This window comes from Ptychodera flava, chromosome 2 (assembly GCF_041260155.1).
Source record: "Ptychodera flava strain L36383 chromosome 2, AS_Pfla_20210202, whole genome shotgun sequence".
NCBI lineage: Eukaryota > Metazoa > Hemichordata > Enteropneusta > Ptychoderidae > Ptychodera > Ptychodera flava.
In genome coordinates, this window is record NC_091929.1 from 51384074 (window position 1) to 51392832 (window position 8759).

Here is an 8759-nt window from a genome sequence, read left to right on the forward strand (position 1 = left end):
GCACAATTAGCGACAAGAGAGTGTGAAATATTGGGGTCGAAACGGACAGGGGTCGAGGTGACTTACTCCGAGTCCTACTGCAGCTATTATTTTTTTTATGAGCTCTGTCTACAAAAACCTCCAATCTTTCAGTGGAAGTGCAAATGGTGTTCGTGTTGGCCATGTCAAACATGCGCTTCCACCGGAAATCTGGAGATTTTTGGAGACAGAGGTCACTCTTCTTTTATTCAGTTGTCCCTTTATCCTTCGTTCAGTCCTTTACCCAGTGAATGTAAGCCTTTGACATTGGCGTCACATTGCCTTTGACTGAGCATTCGAATCCAGCTTAGAATACCTAGGCTGGTTCAAACATTCAATAATTGTTGTATTTAAGGAATGCTCTTTCCCCTATATATTTCCTCGTCAACATATAATATATTTGAAGTTTTGGCCTGGGTGAAAGAGATTTTATTACATTATATCAACAAGTGAAGTAAGAATACGTAGATTATGTGTTTATTATAGTATTCTTGGGAGTTTGAAACTAAATCTTTGCTAATAAATATAAAGTTTACAAGCAATAATTATTGTTTATCGAGCATATCCTTTGGGAAAAAAATTAATCAGAAAGTCAGCCATGCTGAAGGGGTAAGCCTAATTTATGTTTCACATTCCATAATCATGTACCAAGTTCCCATGTCTTATGGTTTGCAATTCACTCAGAATTTAATTCAGATGCGTGTCTGACTTTGCTGAGAATAAATCAACATGGAAGCATGAACAATCTTTATTTCCTGGCATGCTGTACTATCAATACATTTTCAAGATTTCAGTGTGTTAACGCTCATGGTATGTTTCAATTCCCAATAACAATCAAAAGCTATGTTTCTTGTACCAAACTAAACTAAGGGAGACTTCAGTAATTATTAGCAGGTGGGTCGAGGGTTAATGGATATGCATGAGATTGCCAAAGGAGACCCTCCCATCCCTCTTTTTCTCAAATTCTGCCCTCCCAAAGCCTGTATTCACAAATCAAATGAAACCCTCCTCTTCTTAACATCAAGACAGCAAATTCTCTGACATATTGGGGAATAGCAATTCTGTTTAAATGTTAATATAATAAAATTGTAAATTGCAACATCAATGGTCTCCACAATTGGATTGAAAAATTGTGCTGCCTCATTTCCATATTTTAGCATAACATTGGCATACTATTTGCATAAAATTTGAGTACCTGTCACAACTTTCCTAAATATGTCACTCTACACAGTAGACATAATGATCACATAATAAATACACTCTCAAAAAGCAATCGAGAATAACAACTTTGTAACTACATGGAACTTCACTGTGTATCAAGTGAAGTTACATGTAGCATAAAGCCGGTCAGTTTTCTAAAAAAAATGCCGTTTGAAATTGAAACACTTCGTAAGTGTATTGACAATGAAAAATACTGAACGGTTTAATCCTTCAAAAACTACCGCAAAAATGCAGAGTTGAAAGATAAGTCACATTCCAAAGTGGCCTTATCTGCTTATATTTCTTATATAGTATTTTGTTACATGTTTGTAAGTGGGTAATTCCAACACTGCCACATTTAATGGCCCTGTGGAGAACTCTGATCGTAAAATACAATTTTATACTCTTTTAATGGGGTCCGGTAGCTGTAAGTTTGATTAAATTTTAAAAATTGCAGTCTGTGCTATTTAAAGGGGAAGTTTACCAATGATTTTTACATGTGTGCTAGCTTCTGGGTTGCTTATGGGAAAGCCATTTTCGCCATTTATAACTCCCATGTCTTTTTTACAAAACCAGGTAAAAGTAGTGACAGAAGTTGCAGTTTAGGGCTTCATCAACTTGATTTATTTTGAATCATGGGAAAAAAGTGCCAAGGTTGTAGAAGTGGTGATAAAGACAACAGAGTCACAAGCTTTCATTTTGAACTCACTGCGGTGTGTATGTGATTTGTTCTTTTAAAGCTATAGGAGTTGGGTGAAGATGTTGTCATGGATACCTGTCCTAGGACACTACCATGGATCCCAGTCCTGAGGTCGCTGTCATGAATTTCTGTCCCAAGGATGTTGATCATAAAGTGATATTGTAAGTTCTGAATAATTTTCCTATGCAGTATAAATATATGCCAGATAGACTCAGATAGTATCATTCATCTAGAAGTCATGTTATCATGGTACAAATACTGGGCAACAGTATGTGTGTACATATAGGAATAAATATGACCATTTTATGCATTTGTTGTTGTTACTTCCTTGTTTTGTCATAGTTGAGCAAAGGCACTTCTGCAGTTGTGGACTCAAATAACCAATGGCTCATTTGCATATCAACCAATCCGATCACTTCAAAAAAAGATAAACAAGATGTCATCAACATCAAACACTCACATGATGAACTACATGTATGCTATACATAAATTTTATTCCAAAGTATCACTTTGTTTGTTTTTCAATCTTTTAGGCCAAAAATGGAGTTGTTTTCTCATCCTCGAATGTATTAATCTAGAGCAACTGCATCAACCTCCCTCCTAAAATATCAGGGGCTGTGCCATATTCATGTAGCTAAAATTATCAATTGCCAAGAAAATTGCAAACATGATAGCCTGTGCATGTTTTGTAAATAAACATTTTCCTGGTGCCTTGGGATTCATCAACTGTCTCAGAATGCTGCACATGCTCTTGTTCTTGCATCTTGCAAATTTCTTGGGGGCATGGTGCTCACAGAACATGAAATTGATGGACTGGAAGATCAGGCTTCATTACAGTCTAGAGTGTTTTAACTGAAGGAAATTTGGCATTGTAAATAGATCACGTCTCCCATACAAAGTCATTTGAAAATATGAGAATGAAAGTTACCTTGTTTTTTAAAAGCTTGTCATTTTTAGCCTTCTTTCTCGACTATCATGATTTGGGAATATTCTCTTTGTTAATTTTTTTTACAGATAGTAAAACTTGTGAAGCAAAACATTTCCCATACGGTGCATTTTAATATATCCTTGAATATTTGAAGGTCCCTGAAGACAGAGATACTGTACACATGATTTTTAGACTAAAGCTCTTACAACATATAAAGCCAAGTGGTTGAAAATACGTATAGTTTTGGCTCAATACTGCTTTTTACTGACTCTGCAGGTGGGAAAGTGATACTGTGTGGCAGGTAAAGGGTTAAAGTAGTGCTCATAAGTTATCTCTTCTTCTGCAATGTCAAATACAGACATTTCTAAGATGGATATTCAGTTACATGACTGCAGGTAAAAATATTTAATTTTGCTAAATGATTTATACATGATGTATGCTTTTTTTTGCTTAGCTTCCAGGGAAAATATGCAAAGGAAAAGAAAGCGCCATGTTCTTCTGAAAATGAGAAAGAGAAGCCATATAAAACTGGTCAGTGAATTGTTAATGATATACTGACACCTTGCCAGGGTACTGAGTGGTTGAAAGGACAACACAGTACATGTGTTTGCCTTTAATAATTTCCTTAATTCTTAAGTTAAGGGGAAATTATTTTAGTCATTAGGGCCTACAGCCAGTCAGTATGTTTCTAGATATAGACCTCATTTATGCACACTAGAGGGATAAATGATCATTGATAGGGTTTCTTTGTTCCTCTCACTCATGGCAGCTTGGATGTGGCACGTGACGTGAAGTAATGATGATATTAAACTGTGGAATGTTATTCTCCTTCCCAAGTTTTCTGCAGTAATACCATTTCTTGACCTTTATCCTGTCCTTTCTTCCCTTTAAGTGAGGTATAAACTGCTTTTGTGAAAAGATCTCCACCATGTCTGAGTCTGATCCTGTCACATCCAGGTTCCATTAGATATGTGTATAAATAGGTTGCATATTCATATCATCAAAACCAGATTCTGTGGTATCCAGGGAAATTCAGTGAAACCTTTTTTATATTGACAATTTTTCAAAACAAACTATACAATCTGAGTTGACTGCAACCTATCTATTCAGAATAACTCTCAGACACTCTGTTTGTTCCCTCAGAACAGTAGCTGTAAGTTTTGATGATTTTATTATTAATTTTGTTCTTAATTGTACCAACTGCACTGTCTTTTTCTATTGCGAAAAGCACGTTGCATGTCCAGTGTTCAACTTGTGAAGATATATCAGATATGAAATTGTGATTGTTAGCAAATTAATTTTAGTCCACACCAAAATTCTCAGTGCACATTGATTAGGTGAAAACTTGACATTTCAAGGGAGAAGAAAAGATAGTTAAGTTGGTACAAAAACAATTTTTTTTTTTAAATCAGAAAAGTAACAGGTGTACTGTCCCTTCAATTAAACTTAAATGAAGACTGGCTTATGATGTGTGTTTTTGTGATGTCTAGTTTATTTATGTATTAATCAAACCAGTCTCAAAGTGGCCTTTTAGTCAGGATGTAGTGGATGCTAAATGTAGCTTTTATCTATACTGTATTGCATTATTCAAGTTAAAGTCCATAGAAACTATGTCAGTTAAGCAAGTGATTTCCCTCCATTCAACCCCCTGCTGCAAAATCTGAGACAGTACAACAGACTGCTTTGCTTTAACAAGGTATATCTGTGTGATTGTTTGCTTTGAATGGGATCTTTAAAACTGGTTCCTTTGTAAGAGTCATGCCATGGATTTTACTTCTTTGGAGGGCTTTGGAAGGAATTATCATGGGGTAGAATATTAGACAATGTGAGGGGCTAATACTCAAGTGTAGGCTATCATTGAACAACACTAATTTTGATGCCTGGCAGTATCATGAATCCATATAATCCTCTTTACAACAGGCTCCATAGACAAACCATAGAAATAAATACCACTTGGGAGAAAGAGGATTAAACAAACTGACATCCTGAGCATGTAATAAAGAGTTTCACTCAATGATCAAAGTTCAGTGTCCTCATGTCTCTAATTTTTAAATTGTTCAATTTCTCATTTCTTACCTTTCCATAGGAAGGAAGCATGCTACATTCATGGATGAAAAGTACCACTGACTGAGGCTGAGGAAGAAGCCATTGACAGGCATTTTTGTCACAGTAACAAAGTCTGAAGCTGAAAAATACCTTGTGCAGGGAAAAGTTTTGTACAACAGGGACTGGAAATAACTGAAATGCCATGTTAAAAGCTGAACCATAGCATTAGGAAAGCAAACATTTACAGGAGACTACAATTTCACATAGACTACTCCTAGGCAATGCAAATGCAGGATCATATTAATTATCACACTGGTATGATTAGTCCAACCTCCATGTGGATTGCATCTTCATATAAATGATACATGTACAAAGGAGTAAAATTGATAGGATGATGTAATTCTGACAAACTTAAATAACTTTTATCCCTAGACACAAGGACAATGTATTTGAGCATACATATATGCCATGTCACTTTCTTTCTGATATTATCAAAATTTGCCAGCCATTATTATTTTAATGTCTGGAGCTATTACTCTGGCATGTGTGAACTGAGGAAAGTGTATCATGACCCACATATGTCCAGTAATTTACTTCAAATGTGATAAGATCTGAAATGTCAATGCGATGGCCTGCTATCAATTTCACTTTTTATCATGCAAAGGGCAATACAGAAAAACAGCAATACTTTGTTAGTGATTTTGAGTCTTCTCACTGAATTGCAAGCACAAACATTGTGAATTTCAAATAAGATTTCATTCAAACACATTTCTTTTTATCACATGCAAGAGATCTCTATATATTTCAATTAAAGCACCTATTTACCAATTTGAACTGTATCATCTTTTATGAGTTCTTTTTCAGGGGGTGTCAAGTTACATAATGTAAGTTTCATTATGGGTGAAGAAGCTCAACATCACCTTAGAGTTTGATGATGTTGAGTATTGTGACTTTTGATGGAAAAATGCCTTTACAGATATTTTCTTTGCATGTGTGTTTTAAATCTTTCATGTAGTGAGAATCAGTGCTATACAATATCTTCCTTTCACACTAATTTTGCTCGTAAAGCACAACACTTCTTACAGACTGCTTCATAAGTGAGATTTTAGCCTGCTGTCAATGACACAGAGCTTTATTCAGATAAGTGGATTGTCTTCTGTCCTCCATCCTCTGTGTTCCATCAACATTCATCTTCTTTTCAGGAACTGCTAGTTCAGTTACAGGTTCTTAGGGATAACTGAAGTTCAAATTTTGCATATTTATATTTTCCAGCAATTTTGTTGGATTTTGTCAAAAAATCTTCGGCTCTAAAATCATTTGTCTTATTGGTCTGAAATTTGGTATGTGGTTTGCTAAGGGTAACCATAGTTTGTTCGAACAATTGTGGAATTCGTAAGTTTGGGACAATTCCCATTTTTGGTAAAAGAGTTTTTGGTAAAAAGAGTTTGTTGCATAAGTTTGAAATTTGATGTGCAGGTTGCTAGGGGTGACATATCAGGTTTGTCAAATTGCAGTGATTTTGTATATTTGTATTTTGGGTCAGTTTTTAGCTACTATAGACTATAGTCTATAGAAGCTATTGGGATGGGTATCCGTCCGGCGTCCGGCGTCAGTCTGTATGTATGTATGTATGTATGTATGTCCGTTTGTGAGGCGTCCGTCCACTCAAATATCTTGAGAACCGCAGTACTTACTGATTTGATATTTGTTGTGTAGATGAAAAATATGATTTTGAGAAACTACTTTTTTTAATTTTTTGATATTGTTGAAAATAAGCAAATTAATGCCAAAAAAGGTGTTTTTGGTAAAAAATCTTCTTCTTCATAACCGCTGGTCAGACAGCTTTGTTATTTGGTATACAGGTCCCTAGGGATAACCCAACTTAGATTTGTTCAAATGGTGATGAAATATGCAAATGTGTATTTTTAAGGAATTTTTTTGTCATTTTTGGTCAAAGTTTGACTTACATTGTATGTAATTCTTGTACTGTATAAACCCTATCAATTCACCCAGAAAAAATAATTAATATATGATTTTAAATAATTGAATTAATTAGGAAGTCATCAAAGCCAAAATAATTTTAGTGTGGAATTATCAGAAAGTTCAACTTTTTTTGACAGTTCATAGTGAATTTAGGATTAAGACATGTAAAGGCAACTTTCCTGAATCCCAACTTTGATATATTCTGAACCACCATTTATGTTATCTAAAAGAAATTGCTCATAATAGTTTGTCACGATAGGGTGGTCAAATAAATAGAGATAGAGAAAGTTCTAATTTCCATTTATGGTTGACTTGGTAAGGATAAAATAAGATTACCTTTTGAGGAAAAAAATAGAGTGGTCAATTAAAAGAGTGGTCAAAGTGATAGGGTTTTTATGGTAAAGCTGGGCTGTAAGATTCCTCATGTGCTATTTATAGCAATTATGCAATCAGTGTAAACAGTGCAATGAAAGTTTAACATGATTCCATATAATGCTTTTGATGACCTTGAACTTGTTAAGTTTCAAAAATTTGTCTCTTCAGTGTGCTTTCTCGGAGTACGTACAGTCTCAACTTAGGGACGGACCATTAGATCTTGGGAGGGGGGGTGGTCAAAAACAGAAAAAAAAAATTTTCAGAGCAGAAAGTTAGGAAAAAAAAAATTTTCAAACTAGTTTGCAAAATAAAAAAATAAATAAATAAGAAGACAAAGGCGTAAAAAAAAAATCTGCAAAAGTCTTTAAAATTTTGAATTTTTTTTAGATTTTACCGACAGAAAGCAACTTTCTGTATTTTTTAGTACATCCTCCCGGCACATTTTTAATTTTAATTTATACATTTAGAGTGACTGTATCCCTTATACTGGAAGTTGTGATTATCTTATCTTTTCAGGACTTTTGTATTCTGATCACTTGAAAATTATGAAATTATAGAGCCTGTTTTCTACTTGTTTCCTGCGTACAAACCAAGCAGGTACACTAGGTAAAACATTGAAACTATGGTATGGTTGTCAAGACAGAAAGTTGTATTTGCCTTTTAAGATCAAGGTAAACAGATGCAGGCCACATCAGTTTCATTTTTTTCACAGCATTTTATTACAATGATGAATGCAAGAATGGGTGAACAAGTAGAAACACGTCAATAATGATAAAACAACATATCAAGTCATTATGTATTATTTTGCTTTTAAAAAGGCATTTTCAATTCTTTTTTCTCAAAAAACAGCCTCAAATAACAACAGCAACACATGTTTTAACATTCAACAATACACTACGTAGAATGCCATCTATCCAACAAATCCCAACACAAAAACACATAAAAGGGTTGATCTTTGAAAGTTTCTCGATAGCAAATACTGAATAAATCTGCATGGTTAATCGTTTTTGTGTAGCAAATTTCAAAGAAATTGGACAAGCCCTTTCAGAGAATACAGATTTTTTGACCATGAATGGCATAAATTGCCCAAAAAGACAAATATTGAAATTTCAACACATCTATACACATCCAATCAATTTGGACATGCTGCTACAGAGAAATAGATGTTTTGATCAAAAAGGGCAACAATTGCTCTAAAAACACAAATATGCAAATTTCACTATATTATTTAGCTTATTTTAGCTTCTCAGCTTGTCAAAATCAATTGTAAATCATGAGATATGCATGATGTTTGGTGGAGTGAATGTAGGCATTTCACCACGCAGTAGAAAGGGAAGCCAGGAAACCAAAATAGTCAATTTTCAAAACTATACGAAGCTACTGAGGAGCAAGAAGACCATGTTTCAGAGGAAGATGTGTAAAAAAAATGCTCCCAAAGTGCCACCAAATAACACCATTTTTATCTCTATTTTTCAAAAGCTCCAACAGCAGGAGGGGGACACCCCCCTC

General features: G+C 34.7%; 1 long non-coding RNA gene across 1 annotated transcript; it reads left to right on the plus strand.

Moving 5' to 3' along the window:
• Positions 1-1036: 1036 nt before the first annotated feature.
• LOC139123363 (uncharacterized) lies at positions 1037-6440 on the plus strand. The gene is made up of 3 exons (XR_011549642.1): positions 1037-2079; positions 3301-3377; positions 4933-6440. It is a non-coding gene; the product is annotated as an uncharacterized lncRNA (long non-coding RNA).
• The last annotated feature ends 2319 nt before the right edge of the window (positions 6441-8759 follow it).